This window comes from Rhinolophus sinicus, chromosome 6 (assembly GCF_057876585.1).
Source record: "Rhinolophus sinicus isolate RSI-liver-muscle chromosome 6, RSI-T2T, whole genome shotgun sequence".
Lineage (NCBI taxonomy): Eukaryota > Metazoa > Chordata > Mammalia > Chiroptera > Rhinolophidae > Rhinolophus > Rhinolophus sinicus.
In genome coordinates, this window is record NC_142506.1 from 25482976 (window position 1) to 25507011 (window position 24036).

The following is a 24036-nucleotide window of genomic DNA, read 5'->3' on the forward strand; positions in this document are numbered from 1 at the left end:
ATATCTGCAAATCGCTTTGTGGCTCATACCAAGTGGCCCTGGGCAGGGCACAGGTGGAGGCTGAACTTGGCCTGAGGCAAGGCCCCTACCTGGAGGCCACAGGACCGACACACCCAGTGGCCTGCCTCAGACCATGCTGAAGCAATACCAGGACACCTCCACTGACGATATACCCAAATGGCAGACTGGGATTGCTGGTAAAGCAATCCCTGCTCTGTATGGTCAGCCCTTGCACCACAGTTCCTATGCTGTAGTCATAGCCAGCCCTCACAACCAATCAGCCTGAAGGTGAATCCCTCCAATTAACATGCAAACAGCAACAAAGGCTTAACTACAAGAGGGCACACACAGCCCACACAGGGACACACTTGCAGCACCCAGCTCACGTGACCAGGGATACCGTGCTACTGGGCCCCACAGCACACCTACTATATAAGGCCACTCTACTAATACTGGAAGACATAGCAGCTCTACCTACAGTAACAAACATAGAGAGGCTGCCAAAATGAGGAAACAAAGAAACATGTCCCCAATGAAAGAACAGAACAAAGCTCCAGAAAAAGAACCAAATAAAATGGAGATAAGTAATCTACCAGAGGAAGAGGTCAAAACAATGTTTATAAGGATGCTCAATGATCTAAGTGAGAACTTCAAAGAGATAGGAAACATAGAAATGGAGATAGAAAACATAAAAAAGAATAGTCAGAAATTAAGAATACAATAACTAAAATAAAGAGTACATTGGAGTGAATAAAATAGTATATTAGATGAAGCAGAGGTGGGAATCAGCAATTTAGAAGATAAGCAGAAAATATGCAATCAGAACAGCAAAAAGAAAAAAACAATCCAAAAAGATGAGGATAGTTTGAGAGACCTCTGGGACAACATCAAGCATAACAACAATCGCATCACTGGGGGTACCAAAAGAAGAGAGACAGAAAGGAATTCAAAACCTATCTGAAAAAATAATGATAAAAAACTTCCCTAAATGGTGAAAGAAATAGACATACAAGCCCATAAAGTGTAGTCCCAAATAAGATTAACACAAAGGGGTCCACACCAAGAGACATCATAATTAAAATGACAAAGGTTAAATACAAAGAGAGACTCTTAAAAGCAGCAAGAGAAAGGTAGTTAATTACCTATAGCGTACTCCCATAATACTGTCAGCTGATTTCTCAACAGAAACTTTGCAGGCCAGAGGCATGGGCATGAAATATTCAAAGTGATGAAAAGTAAGGACTTATAATCAAGATTACTCTACCCAGAAAAGCTATCGTTTAAAATTAGAAGAGAGATAAAGAGCTTCCCAGATAAGAAAAAGCTAACGGAGTTTATAACCACAAAACCAATATTGTAAGAAATGTTAAGGGGACTTCTTTAAGAAGAAGAAAAAGAAGACAAAAAATAAAATGGCAATAACTGTATATCTATCAATATTTACTTTCATTGTAAATGGATTAAATGCTCCAAACAAAAGACATCAAGTAGTTGAATGAATAGAAAACAAAACGCTTACAGATGCTGCCTACAAGAGACTCACTTCAGATCAAAAGATACACAGACTGAAAGTAAAGGGATGGGAAAAAAATATTTCATGTAAATGGAAATTAAAAAAAAAAAAAAAAGCTTGGTTAGCAATCCTTATACCAGACACAACAGACTTTAAAACAAAGACTACAACAAGAGACAAAGAAAGATCCAGTAATCCCACTTTTGGGTATTTATCTGAAGATACACAAAATACTACTTCGAAGGGATGTGTGCATCCATATGTTCACTGCAGCATTATTTACAATAGACAAGATATGGAGGCAACTTGGGAGTCCATCAATGAATGAATGGGTAAATTGGAGGTTGTACATATATACAATAGGCTATTACTCAGCCATACAAAAGAACAAAATCTTGCCATCTGCGACAACATGGATGGACCTAGAAGGTATTGAACTGAGTGGAGTAAGTCAGACAGAGAAAGACAAATGCTATATGATTTCAGTTACATATGGAATTTAAAGAACAAAATAAACAAACAATACAGAAATAGACTCATATATACAGACAGCATTTTGATGGTTCCTGGATGGGGGTGGTTGGGGAGATGGGTGAAGGCAGAAGGGGATTAAGAGGTACAAATTGGTAGTTACAAAGTAGTCATGGGGATATAAAGTATAATATGGAGAATATACAGAGGGTGCCAACAAAATGTATACACATTTTGAGAGAGGAAAACTGTATTAAAATTGTAATAATGTATACCGATAACAAATGATGAATACAAGTCACATGTGACTTCTGCAATTATAAGAGGTGCTCAAAGCGGTTACCATCAGCGTCTAGACACTTCTGATTACTGCGAACTACTGCTTGAACAGCGTTGACCAAAGTGTCCACTTGTATACATTTTTCTGGCACCCCCAGTAGTCAGTAGTATTGTAATAACTATATATGGTGTCAGATTGATACTGGATTTATCAGGGTGATCACTTCATAAGTTATATAAATGTCTAATTACTATTTTGTACACCTAAAATTAATATAATATTGTATGTCAATTGTAAACGAAAATTTAAAAAATTATTAAAAAGAAGATAAGCCATGTTAATACAACATTCCTTATAACATAAATTTTAGGGTGAACTCTTCAAAACAAAGTTTTTCTTAACTGTCTGATTTAGGAAATTCAAAATTGTCATAAGAGAAGAGATGCATAAAGGAAATAAAGAAAAAAATACTCAGATCATAATGATAAGTTTTAAGCTTGATTTCAAGTGCCTATAATAAAGTCTATTGAAGAAAATGGTTATCACATAAGTTATAGAGCATATGAAAATTTTACACCCTAAAAGAATTATGTTAATATTTGATTAAAATATTTACATCAATCAATGGTGCTTTGGAGATTTCCCAACAGTATATATTTTTAACTTTTGACTTTATAAATTATAATTATTAGTTATAAAATTCCCTCAGATATGAATTATGTGCCTTACATATACTGTTTTCTTTTCCATATGATTTTCCTCTCCAGTTTCTCCATTTATCCTTACTTATTTATATTTATTTCACACAAACTTGAAAGGGTATGCTCATCAGAAAGAAATATTTCTTTTTCAACAAAGGGAGACAATCTTTAAGATGATGGACATCAAGAAGGGGAAACAACAAAGATCAAGTAGAAGAAAATGAAAGAGAAAAAATGATGAAATGATTAGACTCTGATTAATAAGAAAACAAAACAGAATAGATAACATTTTAGAAAATAATTCAAGATTTTATTGCCATATAGGTCTATCCTTTTGAAAACAGAATGCTCTTTTATTTTTTGTTTTTACATGTTTTATCATACAAAGGTGTAAAAATTAAATTTATAGAACATTTCATCTATTTAGACCATGTGGCTGGAGACCGATGTGAAAACTGGAATTCTTTCTTTCTTTTTAAATGATGTATATACTTCCTGACAAAATCACTGCTATAGTTCAAAAACAGAAGTACTCTCCATCACCATCTAATGGCTGGAAAAGAAACTAGATTTTGGCTAAGTTAATTTTGGAACAGTCAGGAAAGAATGGGGATGGGAAAGGGCAGAGGGAAGAGATTTGGGATGTTCAGGACGCTAGTTTCTGCGGGACAGAGTCTTTGCTCCATCTGTTGCTACCTCTCTGACATCACCTTCCCAGTTCTCCAGGGTCTATCCAATTCTGGCTCAGTAATTCTCAGGGCAGTATCTTTGAACTAGAGAGGCTCTTCTCCCACTGTCCTTGGTCCCCAATATCTGTTCTTCCCCACAAAACGCAGTCCAGTTTGTGTTCTCAGGCCACGTACAAAATTACGAGGACAATTGAAATCAAGACACAGACTAAGTTAGACATGACAGAGTGGATCCACTGCTCAGGATCACAGGATCTAAAAACTCATTTCCATCGTGACTTGTTCCCTGAGTTTAACACGCGCAGACTTCCTTGATGTTCTTTGAAACCGAAGGCCATTGCACTTGCAGTTCCCCATTTCTTAGAATGCTCTTCTGCAGCCATTGGCCTGAACTTGCTCTGGCAGTTTATTTAGGTTCCTGCTCCTGTACCTCTCTTCCTTGGAGAGATCCTGTCTTACAATAGTATCTAAGGAAGCATCCCCTTCCATGTTGTTTTCTTCATGACACTTATCGTTAACTGGTATTATACATTTATATGTTTGTGAATATGCAACTCTACTAGAATTTACACTCTAAGAAGGTTTACTGCTATAGTCTCCGCATCCAAATCAGTACCTGGAACATTGTAGGAGATCAATAAACAGCTGTTCAATGACCCGATCAGAAGCTGCTGGGCATATAACAGGTGTTCAATGAGTATTTGTGGAAAACTATTATATACTGACTGAATGAATATGTACATGCTATATTCAGTAATGTATTCAAAAATAATCCTCTTGTTATTTTATTTTACATTTGCTTCTAATTACTGATTTGATCAGACTCGGGATATCGTGCACATTTCCTAGTGGAATGTCATCTAAGTTAAGATTTAAAGGAAGAATAAGTCAGGCAAATAGAATTATCTGTTGAAAAAGTAGTTGGGAACAGGAAAGGAAAAGTGCTCAAGGCATAAAGACTAACACAAGCAAAGGCCCTGGGGCCAGAGAAAGGTTGAGAAGCCCACTGTGACGGCAGTGTGGTATGAGACAGGATAAGATAAATTACGACATAGAAAGAGAGGAGCAATATGAGGTTTGAAAAATAAACAAAAAATAGAGCCTTTCTGTGCCATATAAATCATACTGAGGATTTGGATTTTAATGTGAGGGCAATAGGGAGACAGAGAATATCGAAGGAAACTCAGGTTTAAAGGGGTATTATAAAATCAAATGTGGAAAATGTTGAAATACCTGTGGAATACCCTAGTGGATATGTCTAGGGTCTTGAGTTTATGATAGTCTTCTTGGCTGGAAACTTAGATTTGAGCATACTCTGTTCACAGACGTGAATTAATATTGCTTAGGATGAACGTATTCTCATGTGTTCTTTACTAGATTCAACCTTTGTTAATATTTTATCCCATTTGCTTTATTTATTCTCTCTCTGATGTTTATGAACACACATAATGTACATATTTGCTGAGCCATTTGAGGGTACATACATGTAGCATGGCCCTTGCCCCTAGATACGTACTTCCTATGAATATGGATATTCTTTTACATAGACACCATGCAGTTTTCAACTTCAGTCAATTTCACATTGGCATAATACTTTTATATGATCTGTTGTCTGCATTCCAATTTTGACTATTAACCTAATAATGACTCCAGACAACAGTTTTAGTTCTCAAGTTAAGGTCTATTTCTTCTGCTATGTTTATTTTTCACAATTACACAAAAATCTAAGAACCACATTTAGTAGTTTGCATTTTTTCCTCCTATATAAGAAGTCATAAGTTTGAAAGGGTATTTCCTTAAATTACTGAAGTGCATTCGTAACAGTTTTTTTTTTTTTTTTTTTCTTTTTTAATTCTACAGATTCCGTTATCTACATAAGGGCAAAGCCACCATGTGAATAAAGAAGAGTTGCTCAAACTGACCTCCTCTGTACAGTCTGCTTTGGTGTGTTTTTTTTTTTTTTTTTTACAAGCAAGAAAGCTTCTTAAGGTCCTAGAGAGCATTCTTCCTATTATTAAGATCACTTCATTTGAGCTGTTTTGAGCTTTTTTTTTCCCTCTGCTCAAAAAAGTAACCTGTTACGAAATGATGAGGGGTTGTGGGGAACAAAGTCCATTGTATAAAGTAAATTTCATGATTAAGGTCACCTTTCAGAAGAATCAAAATTAGAATCTAAAAAAAAAAAATGCAATGCATTAGAAAGCATCAGTTAGAGCTAAATTCACTAGGTTGTCAGTTAGACTTCAGAGTAGGAGGGTATAAACCATCAGAATTCCAAACCTAACATAATCAGACTGCACAATGGGAGGCTTTATTTATAGGAATCCTTTCACACCCACTTACAAAGTTGCTAAACTGGTTTCTGTTTCCTCTGTGGGTGTTGTGGTCAAAGAACAAAAGCATGTCCTGGCTTGTCACTGGGTGCTAAGAGTTGATCTCTGCTGGAAAAGGAACAGCTTTATCAGGATTATTTACCTCCATGAAAGCCCTAAATTAATGTGGCTCAAAGCCACCCACCCATGGGCAAATGACTTCCTTCTCTCACCAGCTTCTTTTTTTTTTTTTAGATATGAGAAATGCACCTGGATTAACCTGCAAGCCACGTCAAAGGCAGAGAGATTGTACAAGTCCTAGATCTTTGATGAAAAATAGTACACACAGCAGTCTGTAGCTGCCCGCAGAAACCACCACCAAGATGACCGAACCATATGTTTCTCATTAGGCTATTGGAAGATTTGCCCCTGAAATACAGGAACTCAAGGTGAGCATTCGTAAAACAGATTCCTTAAAAACAACGTCAAATGGTGGGGCTCCAGTGTAGTGGTATAATTCGGGGCTTTGAAATCAGACACATCTGAGTTTGAATTCTCTCTCTGTGCTACTCACTGTGTAGCTTTGACTAAATAAAGCTTTCTATACCCCAGTTGCCTCACTAGTAAAAAGGAAGAAATGACATCTACCTGCCAGGGCATTGAATTAGGATTAAATGGATAAGTATGTAAACTGTCTTAAGTACAATGTCTACCATATGGTAAGTGCTTAAAAATAATTCCCTGAGCCCTTTAGCATGCTGACAAGGACTAATTTGATACAAACCAGAAGGACTGATTTAAGGCAGACGGATTGATTTAAGACAGAGGGATGGAATGAAGGGACCTGAGACTTCCTGGGGTGATGGCACAAACCAGTGAAGGAAGGAAAGCAGGAGAGAGTTAAGAAGCTTTGCCTATAGTCCAGACAAGGGCCCAACAAGCTTGAACTTGGATAGCACCAGTGAGGAAGACTACTGGAGAGGGTTGTGAAAGTGTTTGGGAGTAGAGGGGTGCTGGTGATTCCTGATAGTCGCATCTATGTGACAAAGAGTGGTGCTGCCCTTGAAGCCATCAGGGAGGAAGCTATGACTTTAGTTAAAAAGGGTCATTTGAATTCTGGAGATGTTTTCAGAGATACGGAGACTATTAGGGGGTAGTTGCCTAGCTCAAGCTGGACACGTGGTGCTTTAAGCTGCACAGAAAGCCGAGTACTGTTCCACTTTAGGGGCATCAGATATGTGCAGGTGAGTTGATACCATAGCAGAAAATATCCCCCAGAAAGGAAGAAGGGTAGAGAGAGAACAGGAAAGCTAAACACCTGTGCATTTAGGTCAGCCGTAACAACCCTGTTCTTTGTTGTTCAGCTTTAAAGGCAGAGTGCCAAAGCTACTGTTTGTAAAAGGTGTTGAAAAGCATTGTGGGGAGGGCTCTGCACTCATCTGGTTTCTGGGACATTGGTCAGTTGGCATCTTCTTACCTAAACAACAAAACCATTCAGAGAGGGTTTCTTTTTTTTTTTCTTTTTTTTTTTTTTTTTTTTTTCAAGGGGCAGGGTATAAGAATAGCAAAAACTAGCATTCACTGTGTGTTTACTTAGTGTCAAGAACTCTGGTGTACTAGGCAGAATGACGGCCTCTAAAAAAGCCTTTGTCCTAACCCCCAGAACCTATGAACATGCCACCTTACGTGGCAAAGGGGGAATTACGGGGACAGATGGAATGAAGGTTGCGAATCACTTGGCCTTGAACTGGAAAATTATCTCGGTGGGCCCAATGTAATCACACGGGTCCTCCTAAGTGGAAGATGGAGATAGGACAGTTAGTGTCTGAGTGAGGCACTATGAGGAAAGACTTGACCCGTCATTGCTGGTTTTGAAGATAGCAGGGGGCCACAAGCCAAGGGTTGAAACTGGAAACCTCCAGAAACCTCTAGAAGCTAGAAAAGGCAAAAAGAAGTAAAAATAAAAATAATCCTCCCCTAGAGCCTCCAGAAAGGACCACAGCCCTACCCGCATATTGACTTTAGCCTAGTGAGATGCATTTTGGACTTCAGACCACCGGAACTATAACATAAATTTGTGTTTTTTTAAGCCACTCACTTTTTGGTAATTTGTTACAACTGCAACAGGAAACTAATACATCTCTAGTAAATACTCTGGTAAATACATACCATACCTGAGTCAGGACCTATTATCCCCATTTTACAAAAAATAAAAATGGAGGCTTAGAGAAGTCATACCCTGGTCTGATACCAAAGTCCATACTATTAACCACTATTTTCTCCCCCTCCAAATTCTTCTGAATATCTAGAGAGGAGCCTCCAGTCATCACCTTTCTTTCTTTCTCCCTTCCTCCTTCCTTCCTGTCTTCCTTCCTTCCTTTCTATTTTTCTTCACACGCCCTCAGCACAAAAGAATAATTCTGCCATAGTGCAAATTAGAAGTCCCAGGATCTCACCTCCTTCAATTTGTACGATTTCAAGAAATCTAAGCTGAAGACAGCATTAGGTAGCGTCTGACCTATTAACTGATTGTAATCTGATGTGGCTTTTTACTCGGAATGACATTCTGTGCTATCTCAAACCCTTCGTGAAAAGAGATGTGTGAATCATTTGCATACACACGTGCACAGACCACACAGACACACCAGTCACATACTTGTACACATACATAAGCAGCTCAACTCATTTCTGCAATGCTTCCCTGTTGGTGTAACCTTCAGGCATATTACATAAACTTTTTGGAAACAACTCTGAGAACACACCCAAAAAAAACACATAACAAATATCAAAAGAAAGGCCCATCTTCTATGTTATTGCAAACAGCTGTAAAACCATTTGTTAATCAGCTGTGTACTAGAAAGTGAGTAAACAGTTTTATTCAATAAAACTCTTCCTGTCTCCTTTTTATCCCAAGTTTAAAACCATGCCACCCAACACTTTAGTAAAGCAACCGAGTTTTGTTACTGCATATATTTCTGCATCTGTCCACAGCGGGGAGGGGGAAATGGATGAGCTCAAAAACGGATTTTTTTGTGCTGCAAGTCTCCATAAGAGCAATACCCACAAAATTTTACAGAAAGCTATAAAACCAATGTTGTCAAGAATATCTGCAATACTGCACGTGACAGAAAGGGAACAGATGGTGGCAACTAAGAGCTGTTGGTGAAATTCACATAAATATGCAGATTTGTCCAACAAATTACACATTTTGTGTTTATGGTACTAAAGCACGAACACAGGGAATGAGTTTTGCACTCTCCCTCCACCAGTAGTAATGCCTTCTGATATAGCCATATTTTCCTGTCCTGCATCTCTTGGTTATGGACAGCCTATGTTTTTCAAATAACTAGGCAGTCCATGACTGTGGAACACAACAAACTTCATAGGTAGACAATAAATTTGGGAGGGAAAGAGCAAGAATAGGAGTCCAAATATTTTCGCTTTAAAACTAATCAGTTGCAAAAACCTTAGATAAGCCTTTTAAATTAAACTTATGAAGATCCCTTCCTGTTCTAACATCCACGTTTGCACATAGCAGTTTCCTTCTTAGAGCCGATAGGAGAGCATATCTGCTGCTCTGAATCTCTCTGACTTCTGTCTGGGATCTCTAAACCCTCTTTTAAAGTGCTCGCTCAATTAGGTCAGGCCCACCCAGGATATGTTTCTGGTATAACAACATCAACTGATTAGGAACCTTAATTCCATTTCCAAAATCCTTTCACCTTTACCATATAACATAAATGAATCAAGGAAGTTATCGTCATAGTCATATTCACATTACTGCACATGCCCAATGGGTAAAGATCACACAGGAAATGTATACTAAGGGATGACAATCTAGGAAGCTGTTATGGACTGCACGTTTGTGTCCCCTCAGAATTCATATGTTGAAGCTTAACCCCAGTGGGATGGCATTAGGAAGTAGTGGGTCCTTTGAGAGGTCATTAGAGTTAGATTAGGTCATGACGGTGGAGCTCCCATGAGGCGTTCGGTGTTCTTATTTTAAGGAGAGGGAGGAACCAGATTTCTGTCTCTCTTGGCCATGTGAGGATACAACCAAAAGCCTTCTGCGAACTAGGAAGAATGTCTGCCAGCACCTTGATCTTGGACTTCCCAGGCTCCACAACTGTGAGACATACATGTTGTTGAAGCCACCCAGTCTGTGGTATTGTTACACCAGCCCAAACCGACCAAGACAAACTTCTGTGTACCTGTCTCCCACCTCATCCCATACTTGTCTTTGGGTAATGGGATCTTGCATTACGTGTTTTCTTTTTAATACCTTTTGTATTTGCTGACTTTTCTATACTGCCTACTGTTAGCATTCTCCCTCTGCAAATGGACCTGAGATCATGTCATTCTTTCCGCTTAAAATCTTTCAGTGCCTTCCCTATGTTCTTAGAAATCTCCAAACTCCTAGCAGCCTAGACATCCCTGCATGATCTGGCTCTTGCCTGCTTCTCCAGCCTCTATTTCCTTCAGAGAACTTTTTAATTATCTTGTGTTTTGTCCATTTCCCTGACTAGAATGTAAGCCTAAGGAAAGCAGAGCCCATCATGTCTTTTTCTCCACTGTATCCCAGCACCTAGCACCAAGAGATTGCTCAGTAAATACGTGATGGGATGAACAAACTCCAATAGTAACTGGGCTTCCTAACATCAGCCTATGTGACACGAACCACATAAGTAAATCTGGAATAATAGAGCCAAACATGAGGACCCTTTTGCAGTCAAGGAACTGATTCATCCATGAAGCAAAGATTTTAGAACACTCAACAATGATAGACTTTCAAGTAATAATCACAAAAACAGGCCTATTACACTCTTGTTGGTCAGACCAATCTACTGTTAAAAGTTCACAAGTTGTTGTTATTTTTATCCTAAAACAAAAGAGACTACCATCAATCACTACTATTGCTGATATGATTGACAAAAAAACTTGGTAGCTTCAAAAGTTGATGAGTGCTTGTTACTGGAATTGTTCCAACAGAAGTGAGCTGCCACTTGTGGGAATGTTTCAGAAAGGCTCTGAGCCTTGAATGAGAGGTTGGAAGAAATTGCTGTTCAGGTTGGGCTAAATCATAAGGGTAGATAACTGCCGATCCACAGGCCACATTTATTTTGTGGATGGGTTTCTATGGAAGACATAATATTTACCTTTCATCTGGTTTGAATATTTCAGATGGGGTATATACTCTCAAATTGCCACCACTTGTATTATTTGCAAATGATGGATATACTCATTTATAGTAACTGCTTGGCTCCAAAGCAGCATATGGGTTTGTTACTCTTAGACTCTCTAAAGTTTTCTTTTAACACCTGACTATAAAGGTCAAGGTGATAAGTTCAGGGAGTGCTTGGGATAGAGGCACACATACTTTACACTAAAAATAGTCATTACTATATGACTTGCAAATCCCTTCTTTCCCCTTTGACCTTGACATTTTAGCCTACAAAATCATACTCTTATTACTTAAGCTTGTGGCTCACTTTAAATATTTTATCTGTAATAAAAATATTAACTTAACCTTTCCCAGTAAGAAACTTGATAACAATCCAATACATCTGTGAACCCAAAGAAAGGTAAAGATCTCTTTTGTTCCTGGTTATAGAATAAACATGTCCCAGTTCAGACATTTGAAGGGAGATATATAAAGTAAGAAACCTCTCTAATCATGTAAATATTGAATTCGGGCTCAATGTTCCTTTGATTTCAGAGTACTGAGTTACAATTATATTGTATCAGTGCACATTTTAAACTACTGTGGTGGACTGAGTTTGTGTCATTCCCCCGATTTTTACTGTTTAAGATGCTGAATTAGTATGTGATAAAGGGGATGCTGATATTTTCTCCTTTCAGTGATAAAGAGCAACTGGGAAGAAAGAAATGTGGTCATTGTGCATGAGAAGGAGGTAACACTATTCTCTAAGCTGAAAGCCTCCTGAAGTAACATAAGGTGAACTTGCCTACTCAGTCTCCATCCTCATTTGTTCACAATTTTCTCCAAAAGTCAATTTCTGTGGAAATTTTCCAGCTTTATCAAAATCTGGAAAAACGTACTTTTTAAAATTGAGAACATGAGTAAAAATACCCCCCCTTTTATTTAACACAGTACAATATTAATAAATAGTAATTGTACTCTCAGATTAATAAAGCTGCGCTTGGCATTTGCTTCATCAATGTGAGTCTACAAATGATCAATGACTACTTGAAAACTTAATCAGTAAGAAATTATGTTAATTCTTTTGAGGTCCTGGTGCCATTTAGCCAATTAGAATGTACGGGGGCCACGGAACTGTCACAGAACAAACAACTTAGCTTCTTGTTATCACAGAAACAGTCCATCACCTTATAATAGGGGAAAGGGAAAAACAAAACAAAACACGTATTTGGCTTGCTAACCAAAAATTTAAGGTATTATTAAGGTAATGTATGTCATTACTTGTACTTGAAGCCCACCTTGACTATAATTTTTAATTACCTAAATACCTTTTAAATAGTATTAAATTTAGATCCACATGTTTCTTCTGGAGTAACAGTTATTTAAATACGGAGTAAGAGGCTTGAATGTCTTAAGTTTTTGTGGTATTGGTCAATTTCTTTGAGCCAACAGAACACATCATCTACAGTTTGGTTACAGAGCAAGTAATCAAGGTGAAAATTGGGATTTTCTTTTCATAGGTTGTGTTTCAACTGTTTCAGGAGGTTGGAATGTGAGATTTTGAAATAGTTGCCTACTAGTGGCTTTATTTTACCACAATTTGAACATACCAGGAAGTATTTGCAATGGTAGTCTTTCACACCAGTTCTCCTGTGGTCTAGTGGAATATAGGTGTTCATTTTGGTGAGGAATTGATAATTCTTAACTTTAGTTGCAGTATTGCTGTTGCTTCTTATTTCCAATTAAATAAATACAGAAATACTTGGCCTCCCACTAACAACCTTTGATGGTGGAAATAAACTGCTCACTTTCTTAAATTATAGTTAAGTATGAGTTATTGTTATTTCTTCACCTAAGCCTCGGGTGTGGGGTAAAGAGGACACCCTGTAGTTGCCTCTGATAATCCTTAGATTCTTCCCCATTATGGGGTCAAGTGGGAGACCTAAGGATACGGTACCAGAGGCCTTGTGATTCTGCAGAGTTGTTTCATCCCCACGGCTCCTTGCAAGACAGGAAAGGTTACCTTTATACCTGTGTGTGCTTATGCAGAGAGATGTTCATACCTGCACCTTCCTCAGCCACATAGAGATCAGGTATATTTTGTGTAAGAACAGAGACTGAAGGCAAAAATTGTCTTGAGGAATTGTTGAAACTAGTGGTCATCTTGGAGGATGAGTCAACTTCAAAAGTCATATTGTAAGCTTGATTGAATATGATCCCAATCAATTAGCCATTAGTGATCCATAATCCATAATTGATTTTAATCCAAGTATTACAGCATTTGGTAGGCAATGATATAGTCTTCACACAGTCAGCTCAATTTAAGGCAGTTACATTTGCATAAAATATAAGGTACCTTCTATTAATTTTCTGAGGGCATGATAGCCCACAGTTGTGAAATTAAATTTTTAAAGACTATATTCAAGGGCAAAATTTATACTGAAATTTCATCCTGAATGTATTCCATCTAATTATATAAATATGAATATTAAGCACTTCAAAATTAGCAACAGTTCTGCTTATGACTTTTGTTTTTATAGATATTTTTATCTGTTCCAAAACTATTAAAAAAACACTAGTTTTATCTACTATACAGCTATATAATATGTAGCTTAAAAACAATTGTCTTTTGAATTTTGCAACCTTTTGGTTTACCTAACACAAAATATTAAACGTAAGTAAATCGAAATATAATGTGATATTCACAAACAATTTTTTGTTTGTTTCATGGGATACATGTGTTTTGCCAAGGATGTGATTTCATACATTAATAATAATAACTTTTTGAACATGAATTCTAAATATCATGGACTTGCAGAAAAGCAGACTTGCCTGGATATCTGATTATTTTTAGAAAGTGCTCTAAAATTATGATATTGAAAAGCACATATAGTAAGTAAGGACTCAAACAGTATACACAGCAGTGAATCACTAATACCATCATTTATGATAATCTTTTTCTTTGGTCCAAATTTTATTATTAGATCAAATACTTACATAATTTGGCACTTTTAGTGGTTGCTTTGTTTAAAAAAAAATGCTTTTAATTCTTTCCTTCATTGTATTTCAAGTAGTTAAAATTCTATATAAGGAAACTGAGGTACAGAGCTGTAGTTGGAAATTGCGCCTTTCCATTATACTTCATTGAACTGCATTTGTTGTTTTGAAAATTTAGTTAAGCAACATGATCTGCACCTTCTGGTTAATTAAGAGTTTTTCTAAGTCTATATATGAGGATGTAAGTAATTTTTGCCAAAATTGGAATGTTTATCACTCTTCAGGAACTCATCATGAAACAAAAGACGAAGCAGGACGAACAGATTGAGGAACTCTCTACTGGACCGACTCTGGTCTCATGCAATGTCCTGGGCATTAAAAAGAGGGCAAGTTCTACGAGGGCTTGTTTATACAGAGACTGTATATAAACAAGAGCTAGTGAGAGGTGGTATGAATGGAAGGAGCCCCTGGGCTGATGTCCTGGTTCTGGTACTTCCATGTGGCCCTGAGCTTGGAAGATCATTTGACTTTCCTAAGCCTCTTATGTCTCATCTGTAAAATAGACCTCCTGGGGTTGCGAGAACCAAATGGGAGTGTAGGTCCGAGGTCTCTGTCTACTTGAAGGCCCTAAGGAAGCCAGATGTATAAACAATCAAAATTTCAAATTAAAATACTCCAGTGTATTTTGTTTCTCCACTGGAGCCAACAATCTGCCATTATTATACCTGGAAGGGGTGAGCAAGGATAAGAAGTTCCCGAAGTTCTAGCTCTACTGTGAGTGAAAAATGAAAATAAATGAGCAACTTTGGTGCATCGTGGGCCAAACATTCATGGCAGACAAACTGGACTACGGTGCCTGTGATCTCTACTACGTCCCTTTGAGTTAATGATGTTTACTGCTAATGGTTCTGCTCGAGGGAGTCACAGCTGTGGACATTTCCCACTCATGTGGAAGATCTCTGCTTAGCCAAGAGAAGATGAAGTAGCAGGAAACTCTGAAAGTAGGACTCAAACTCCAGTTTGCTTCCACGGAGTGAAGAGAGGACAGGGAGAACAGGACTGAGAAAGTGCCAGACATTTGTTAAGTAATTATCAAAACTGGAGGAGTTCTAAGAGGCCCAGGGAAAGAGAGCTACCTTCTTTTCTGTAGTGACAGAGCTGTGACAAGGGCAGGAAGCACCTGGCAGATGGAAACTGAAGTTAGCAGAAGCAGTGAGCTGGAAGACCATACCTTATGAAGCACTAAGCTTGTAGAGGAGGCATGTATAAAGCGACAAAGCTATAAACATTGTAGGTCAAAAAAATAAAAAAGAGGTGGGGAAAGGCTGATCCAGTCAGATTATGGATTTCCCCATTTCCAAGCCGCAGGACTCCTCTGGAATAAGTCACAAAAGTTTAGGTGAGGGCTGGGGAATCATCATGTCGGGCTCTGAAGGGGAAGTGCTAAGACAAATTACAATGACCAGGAGAAAGCTGTGGAAGGCCCTGGACTTAGAAGATTTTGCATGGGAGGTTGTAGAACTGCAACGTGCTGTGTAGTTTGAACAACTGACTAAGAAGTCTTTTATTCATCAGTTGAAAGACCCACAGTGTTCCCTAAACTGTGCTAAGCACGGGGGATACAGTGATGGAGAAGACAGTCTGAGCTCTTCTGGAGCTCAGAGACAAAGAAATGAGCAATTACAGAGGAGTAGTTAGTACCATGATAGGGCTAACACAGGGTGCTCGGGAAACATGACCTGGGGCCGTTGATCTCAGCTTTGATGAAATCGAGGCAGCTCACCACAGGAAGTGATGCCCCAGTGGAGACCAGAAGAATCTTTTGAGGGTGGCTACAGGAGGGGACAGAGAACAGCATGTGCGAAGGTCCAGAGGCAGGAGAGAGCTTAGCAAACGGGGAAAGGGAAGTAGGTCAGTATGGCTCGAGTGTAGACAGTGAAAGGGAAATTGGCAAGAGATGACGTGGAGAGATAAGCAGAGGCCAGATCACGAAGGGCCTTGGGAGTTTTGATTAGAGGTTTAGGGAATCAGAGGCGAGCAATGAGGAAACACTGAAGGGTAAGAAACTGAAGCAAATCTTTAGGCTTCATTTTATCATATAAAAAGAGATAATTCCACTTGGCTCAGTAAATTATAATGAACATGAAATAAAAATGTGTGAGAAGAACTTTGTAAGCTATAAAGCTTTATAGGAATATGCTGTAATATTATTCCTTTCCTTCCCTGGGAAAATACGAAGTACTAAAAACAGACATTCTTCTAATTTTGTTGAACTGCTTGTATTACATTTGTCTTCTTCTCTTGGCTTTAAAGATATGTATTATATCAGTATGTCTAGTATGTACCAGTTCTTCACCACTTAGCTTATACTGATTTGATAAAAGGGGTGGGGGAATTAAAATGGGAAACTCAACTAAACACACCGACATCCACTCCGCAAGTCATTGTGCAAAAGTCACGTGAGACCCACCCTGACTTGCTGATTTAAAAAATACAATGTGTACGCTGCTGGCCTGGTCCCTTTTAGCCTGCTCTACTTTCACTTTTTTTCGTTGAACTTTATTTCCTTCTAGCATGTCAGGAAATTTATTATTTATTAGTTCTGGTATGTAAGCTCCTTGAGGGCAGGATCTTCATCTGTTTTGTTAACTGATGGATCCCTTGGACTTAGATGGGTGCTTGGCACTAGTAGGTCCTCAACAAACATTTATTAAGTGAATGAATAGATAAAAGGGAAGTGCAGTAGCAATTTTTGCGAAAGTTTGTATTTTAAACATCATATGTGGTAAATTGAAATTGCAAGATTAAAGAAGAAACATTTGTAATCCATTTTTAAAAATCTAAAGCCTTATTCAACACTTTCCTCTACCAGGGTTCCTACTAAGTAGTCTCCTCTGACCTGGATCTCTTAACAGCCTATATATATAGTTAGACAAGCTGCAGACCCCATTTTCAAAATATTCAAATGTGTACTGAATCTAATTGCAGCAAGTTACAGAGATTTTGAATACTGCTCTTGGAGCTGTATTTACCACCTTTATCGGAAATGCTTCATTCCTATTATGCCTGAGGGCTCGTTCACAAGCACGGAGGAAAAGGCTCCTTCCACCATTGTTGCATGCTAGTAAAAAGTGACCACAAAAACAAGACAAATGCTGTCTTTCTTCCTTTTTCCCCCAAGAGGCATACTTCTGGCATTCTTAAGGGTAAATGATGTGAATGAAAAATGTATGTGACTGGAAAATGTAATGATGTGAATGGTTGTTAATAAAGCAAAAAGTGAGTTCTGTGCATGCTCCTTTTCCAGAGTCCAGGATCTATGATAATTTTAAAGCAAGGATTGCAAATTGGTGGCCCACAGGCCACACCTGGCCCCCACACAGAAGAGTGTGGTTTTGTCTATAAGTTTCATAAACTTTTTTTTGAATTGTCAACACTTAAAAAACAGGAGGTTTTGCATAAAAATCCAAAATCCAACCTCCATTGAAAATTCTGGCAGCAGTGGGTGGGCATTTCTGCAGAGCAGCAGCTTACTGGAGCCAGACAGTAGCTGCCTGTTTGAACAGGCAGGTATTTTCCATTTCTAGAAAGTGTCCAGCTGGACACTTTCTCTCCCACATAGTAGTTGCCCCTGCAGACATCAGGGACTTTGTAAAGACTGAGCACCTCCTAGTGGGAAAGAGACCAGTTTTGGTTCATGTGTGTCCACTCTGCTATTTGTGTTTCGTAGGTCTGTTCTGACTTAGCAGCAACATAAGTCAATCCGTTTTACCAGTCCTTGGGCTCTAAATTCCATGCCTCATATCACCTCTGGGTGGCAGCCTTTTCTACTTTAGGTGCAAATGATTTTTATTATTTTTATTTACATTTGCTCTTAGAAGAGATTTTGAACTCATTCACACTGAAGGCAGAAAGACTTTACAATGTCTGCAGACAAGAGATATAATGCATGTTGTATACAAGTTCAGACGATTAAATTTGCGAACTTGTTGCAGTGATGTTGCTAACCTTTTTTGACATCAGAGGGAAATCCATTCATTATGAATTTGTACCAACTGGGCAAACAGTTAACTAAGTTTACTATTTGGAAGCGCTGAAAAGGCTGCGTGAAAAAGTTAGATAACAATGACCTGAACTTTTCACCAACAACTCATGGCTCTTGCATCACAACAATGCACCAGCTCACAGGCACTGTCTGTGAGGGAGTTTTTAGCCAGTAAACAAATAACTGTATTGCAACACCCTCCCTCCTCACCTGATCTGGCCCCCAATGACTTCTTTCTTTACCCGAAGATAACGGAAATATTGAAAGGAAGACATTTTGATGACATTCAGGACATCAAGGGTAATACGATAATAGCTCTGATGGCCATTCCAAAAAGAGTTCCAAAACTGCTCTGAAGGGTGGACTAGGCGCTGGCATCAGTGCACAGCTTCCCAAGGGGAGTACTTCAATACTGACCATAATGATATTCAGCAATGAGCTATGTCATACTTTTCCTAGGATGAATTCACGAACTTAACTGTCAGACTTCATATATACCACATCTTCTTTATCCAATCATCTACTGAAGGACACTTTGGTTGTTTCCATGTCTTGGCCACCGTACTAAAGCTGCAGTGAACATTGGAGCACGTATATCTTTATGGATAATGTTTTCAGATTTTTTGGGTAGATACCCAGGAAAGAGATTGTTGGGTCATAGGGTAATACTACTCCGCCATAAGAAAAGATGAAATAGTGTCATTTGCAACAACATGGGTGGATCTTGAGATTTTATGCTAAATGAAATAAGTCAAATAGGAAAAAGTCAAGAACCATGTGATTTCACTGATATGTGGTATTAAAACTGAAAACAACAAATGAACAAGACAAACAAATGAAGAAACAAAAAGCCATAGACACAGACAATAATTTAGTGGTTACCAGAGGGTAAGAGGGGAGTGGGGCGGTAGATGAGGGTAAAGGGGGTCAAATATATGGTGATGGAAGGAGAACTGACTCTGGGTGGTGAACACACAATGTGATTTATAGATGATGTAATACAAAATTGTACATCTGAAACTTATGCAATTTTACTAACAATTGTCACCCCAATAAACTTTAATTTTAAAACAAGACATAACACAAATAAATTATAAAGTTCTTAAAAAGAAATAGCAGACCAGTAAGCAATAATTTAGGGGTGGGTATATAGAAGAGGTTGCCAAGATTTCTCTGGGGACAACATCATCCTCTATTCTTGTGTGTAACAAAGAGGACCACACCTAGCTTTGCTGGTTTCAGGACTAGATGAACTAGATGATGAATTAATTTAATTTTGTGTTAATTTAAAAGATGATGAAATTTCCTCTGACACAGCGATATTGGAGATGATGAGGTGAAGATATGTCCCTGTTAAGGATTCACTTTTTGGGGACAAAAGAAGAAACCAGCCATCAAAATACAGAGCCATATGTCCCATAAACTGTCAGAAAAAAACCCGAAATCCTCAAATTTAATAGACGCTTAGTTTTACTTCCCCTGTTTGAGACTGAGATATGGTGGCTGTTCTGTGGGGCGTGGTAGGACCCTCCCACCCTGCATACAGCCTTGGCAAATGACCAAAGCATACTCTTCAGTTCGTGATCATAATTTCCACAGCCTGACTTACTTGGTTAAATCAGAATCACTTAAACCAGGTCCATCAAACACCTACTATGTCTATGCTCCTGTGCTAGGTGCTATTTGGGATACAAAATTGAGCGAAATCAATTCTATATGGTACTTTTATGGACAAAAAAGAAGCCCTCTGGGTGGGTGCATGCCCATGTCAAAGGGCTCGGTTTGGTGAGTAGAGCTCAGGTTGGATTTCCGCCAGAAATTACAGGCTTGGTGGGGTGCTTTTGTAAAGGGGTCAGCATGCACCCTCATCCATGGTGGCCTTGCAAGTCCTAATCTTTGATGTCAATATTAGAATCTCACAGGCAATGGGGCATGTAGTTAATGAATATCTCAGGATAGAGGCTCACACAGGAAAGCTATGCTTGAAATACTACAGAGATCAAAGAATGGAGTTATTATACAGTTGAGGGATCAGGAAAAGCTTCTTCACAAAAGAAATCTTAAAAGAGAGGTTGCAGTACAAAGGAGGAGAGCGTTCAAGGGAGGGATTCAAAATAGAGGAAAACACTTGAAAAGGAATGGGGAGGGCGGGAGGGACATGGGAGCCCATTTAGAAAATAGGATGTGGTATTCACTGCTAGGGTTTAAGTAATGTTTATAAAAATGGTGGAAATGGGTGGTAAGACTTTAGCAATACATCGGGTCCAGGATGTGGAAGGCACAAAGGTCAAGCCGAGGATTCTGCTTTTAATTCAGTAGCCACTGTCTCAAGTGTTCTTTAGTAGGAGCTAATGATAAAGAGAACAGCTAACAATTGTTGAAAGTTACTGTATGCCAGGCATTTTGCTAAGCTCTTGGCATGAATTATCTCATTTAATTTTCATGACAGTCCTACGAAATAGGTACTGTTATTTTCTCCATTTTACAAAATCACAAAACTGAGCTGAGAAAGGTTAATGGCCCCATGGCTGAGTAAGTCAGTAAATGGGAGACCTGGAGTCAAGCCTCTTTATGATTCCAAAGTCTCTAAGTCAGGGACATACTTTCACAATGGTGTCTAAAATGAATGCAAATGGAGAAACCAGGATAGTAAGGCTATTGGACTGTTCAGGTGAGAAGTAATGAGGACCTGAAGTGGCAGTGGAGATGGAATGGAGAAAGCTAATTTGACAGACGTTTCTGAGGAAAAATATTTCAGACTTATTAATGGGCTGCTCAGGAGAGAGCATTGAAAACAAAGGTTTTCAAGAGGCATGATCAGCAGAAGGCGATGCTACAGAGAAAAGTGTGAAAAGGGTAGAAAGGGATTTCCAGGGACAGTTGAGCTGGATGGGCCAAAGGGATATTCAAGTGAAGATATTCAGGAGGCAGGATGGTGGGATGCTAGCAGCCATGTTAAAGATGGAAGCTGCGCTAAGGACAGCAGGAGAGAAAGACAGAGCCCAACGACATTGTGGAAACTGAGTTTCTATCTCTGGTCATTTTGCATGATATAAAGGCTTCATTTGTCTAAATACTGTAATTCGGTCTACACCTGTTAAACATACTCCCTTCCTGATATAGATATCATATATATTTTCACTGAAATAATGGAACATTTAGTTTTGATTGCCCTAATTGCTTTCATTGGCACCCACAACTTACAGAAACAAGGCTGAGGATTCCCCATCATTCCACTCTAGCTCTGCTGCTGCATCACGGAACAAAGGGGTTTTGTTCTGTCATAAAGTGCAAATCCAGAAAAAGTTGACATGAAGTAGGTAAGGAGCATTAGAACAATTCACTCAGTTTGGGCAAGCAGGAACATTTCCAACTAAAGGCAAATCAGAAGCATTTAAAAGTACAAGCATCCTACCTTATTGCTGGGAAGAAAATGCAGGGAGAAAAAAAAAGGGCTTTCTATTTAGAAACGTGAGAGACGGTGTTCATGTTTTTCTAAAAAGAAGTGTCAAAAGAAATCTATTGCTAACTACATGATGTGGGATTCTAGATTTCGTAAGGATCAAGCTAAAGACCTGGCACCTTAGTTGGCCACAAATCCAAACCCACCCCTAACGGTGTCACATGAGAAAAAAAGCGGAGTGAACTGTCAGTGCATTTGACAGCACGACATGTGATTAAGGGAGATTATGGTTCATTGTTTAGATGAGATTTCGAGTAGCCTGCCCGGTGCAGGGAGCCACCCTGTGACGGACCAGAGAACTTCAGAGAGCAACCAGGCTGAAGGCTCTAGGGAGAAGGGCTAGAGCTCTGGGAAGGTCAGGCCTCCAGAAGAGGCCCCAGTAGAATAGAAGTTACTGTTTTCCTAACTAGTTGCCCTTTACCAACTCTTGTCCTATAATCTATTTCCTTTTCAATATCCAGACTCATCTCCTGACATCAGGAATAAGGTTAAAATTCTGATTAAATTCTCCAATGGTTTCCTCTTGTGATTTAGAATAAAATCCAATCTCCTCCACATGAGCTGGCCTTGGTTACTTTTCCTGAACGCTCCTCCAATACAGGCAGATAGGTCTGTTTTTCCTCGTATCTTGACATTCCAAATTCACTCCCACTTCTGCGCCTTTGCATGGGTTGTGCCTTCTGCGTGGCTTGCTGGCCCCTAGATCTTTAAAAGCTTGGGAGCTTGGCTTTTTCTCTTCACTTCAGAGTCATTTCCCTAGAGAATCCTGTGTTATACACTCCTGGAGTCAGAAGTGGTTTTGTTTCAAATCTTGGTTCTGCCTCTTAGGATCATTCTGGCTTTGTCTCAGTATCTTCATCTGTAGAGTAAAGTTGCTACTTGTGAGTCACTTGGAGAATGAAATGAGGTACAGAAAGCACTCGGAATAGTGCCTTTAACTTTCTGTTCTCATAGTGACTCAAAGTATTAGTTATCATCGTTACTATTTAATGTATCAATCATAACCTTAAATTATTTTATTTGTTGATATTTTTATTTATTGGCTGTCTAATCACACACAAATATGGGTTTTATCAGTGTAGAGATCTTGTTTTTTCATTTCTCCATCTTAAGTGCTTCTAACAGTACCAGGCCCATAGTAGGTACCTCAAAAATAAATCGAATAGGGGAGAGAGAATGGAGAAGCAGGAAGAAGTGACTTTTCAGTAGTCTAAACCTGAATCTTCCACTATTTGTGTCTCCTTGATCACTTTTGGAACATCAGTTACCTCTTTAGAATAATTCTATAGTATGAGTTACAGAGTTTTAATTTTAGAAGAGAACATGTGAAAAAGTAAAAGTATTTATTAGGCAGCAGGGGGCAGCAGTGTGTAAAAAATGCATCTAGCTCTAATGCTCAGGGGTTGACTCATTTCTCTTGAACTGACTAACTTGAATTTAAATATTCCATCAAGTCATTACATCCTGTGAGATAAGGAAAAAAAATTGATATCCTCAGAGAAATAATAGGTAAACTCTTTTATTTCTGTAAAAATTGTGTTTTCAATTCAAGGATCAAGGAAAACTCGTTCTTGCCTTCTGATTTTATTTCCAAGGAGAAGCAGTTAGTCATGGGACACACAAGAACTGAATTTAAGAACTGTGATGGCAGTGATATTTCCAGTTCCACTGTTTCCTAGCTATATGACCTTGGGAATGTTGGGAATAAGTAGTGAAAGGTAATTTACCTGTAATAATACTATTTAATTCTCAGGCCTACCCACCAAACGGAGACATTAAATAATTGGCCTAATAAGATCATGCAGATGAGATATACAAGCCAAGATAGGAAGCTTTTAACTCTTATGTCTATTATAACAAATTGCTTGTTCTAAAAGTAAGTGAGGGATTACATGAATTTCTTGCAAATAAATGAAAACCAAGGAGGAAAATACTCCTTGCTTGAAAAATTAGATCATTAAATAAGAGGTTCCATATTCAGTTAACCCATTTATCTAGCAGACTTCCCTTCCTCGCCCCCTGCCCAAGTCACTCAAGATAGTTTGGGAGTCCTTTCGAAATACTGAATTTCCACAACATGCTTTCTTTTTATGTTTATACTTAGAACATGGTTCAGCTGGCTTTAACTTCAAGGGCCCAGCATTCTCAGTAATTTCTTATCTAAATCTGTGTATTTCTTTTCTCTGTTCTCAGGCGTTCTAGTGCCTTCTTTTTTTTTCCTTTTCCCCAGCTCAAAAATAGTGGTTTAAATATTAGCATTTCAATCTAGATGCATGCCAATAAAAAAGGACAAACATGCAATCATGAGGAAAGGGCATACAGAGAGGTTTCAAGAAGCGAGGAAGAAGAAAAAGCCAGGTTGTATAGTTTATCTAGGCACAGCAGGGGCCCATATATGGGCATA

General features: G+C 38.6%; 1 protein-coding gene and 1 long non-coding RNA gene across 6 annotated transcripts in view; one reads left to right on the forward strand and one right to left on the reverse strand.

Annotated features, from left to right (window-relative positions):
- The window catches only part of OXR1 (oxidation resistance 1), a 451782-nt gene that overhangs the window by 119161 nt on the left and 308585 nt on the right, over positions 1 to 24036 (reverse strand). The window lies entirely within an intron of this gene.
- Positions 3922 to 17417, forward strand: LOC109457606 (uncharacterized). 2 transcript variants are annotated; one of them, XR_016021510.1, is made up of 3 exons: positions 3922 to 5598; positions 6222 to 6415; positions 14409 to 17417. It is a non-coding gene; the product is annotated as an uncharacterized LOC109457606 (long non-coding RNA). The 2 variants fall into 2 exon arrangements; XR_016021509.1 differs by lacking the exon at positions 3922 to 5598 and having other exon boundaries at positions 5608 to 6415.